Genomic DNA, 1,019 nt, shown 5'->3' with positions numbered 1-1,019 from the left:
GCAAAACCCACACTGGATATGGGACCCTCTGCCTCCAGCCCGGCCCTGCATGCGGCCGGGGACCCGGCCAGCTCCTCTCGCCACCCCCAGCCCCCTTTCCTGCCAAGTGATTTTCCCAGGCAGAGACATATTTAATAAGGGTCGTTTATTATGAAGGCGCTTTGAAGGGTCGCCCCTGAAGCCCTGCGTCCATTAAAAACATGGAGGTGACATTTAAACCTCGTTTTAAAGGAGCGCCGGGGTAGTGCAATGAAAGGCAACTCGTTTGTCTTATGAGCTTGGAAACAACCTCCCTTCTCTCCCTTTGACCACATGGCATAACTCAAAAACAATAGTTCAAAAGTAAAATGGCATCGTGGTGTTCAGTCTCAGACAGGCACCCATCTAGCACCAGAGAAAAGGGATAGTCCATAACACAATGTGCTTTTTGTGTCGGACGCTGTCACAAGGCTTTCGTTGTTTGCTTTAGAGGCTGCGCCTGTTATACTTTCTTGAAAGTGCTTGTGTTAAACAAGAGTTATAAGTCATCCAAAACAACAAACATTTTGATTTTCTTTGCCTAAAGGGCTTTCCCTGGCTATGGGCACCGTGAAAAAATAATGTACTTGCTGAGAAAGGAGCACCAGTAGTAGCATTACAAGCACAGTGCATTAAATATTGAATGACACGAGAAAAAAAGAGCTTGTCGAGGGGCACTCAGCCTTAAAGTCTTTCTTCAACTTTGTCTTCAGTGCCTGTTCGACTATTTAAGATGGTGTTAATTAAGGCTGCTTCTGATTCCACTAGACTCCAGCTTTGTCTCTTTGCAGGATTCTTGTCAATAGCCCTCTGAACCAAAAGCTTTCCTCACACGTTGGTTTAGTGGTGCATGTGTCACTTCTTATTTTGAAGCTGAAGAGAAACCCGTATCGTACATTAGGGACAACGTGAATATAGTAATCAACTGGTATTATAGGAATATTAGGGAGGGCGCTGGGGGCGAGGGGGAGGAGGGGAGAGGAGGGGGCCTCGGGTGGCGT

Source organism: Gavialis gangeticus, unplaced genomic scaffold, assembly GCF_001723915.1.
Source record: "Gavialis gangeticus isolate Ggan-Ray unplaced genomic scaffold, GavGan_comp1, whole genome shotgun sequence".
Taxonomy (NCBI): domain Eukaryota; kingdom Metazoa; phylum Chordata; order Crocodylia; family Gavialidae; genus Gavialis; species Gavialis gangeticus.
The sequence above is the reverse complement of the archived record's forward strand: the minus strand, read 5'-3'. Positions refer to the sequence as shown.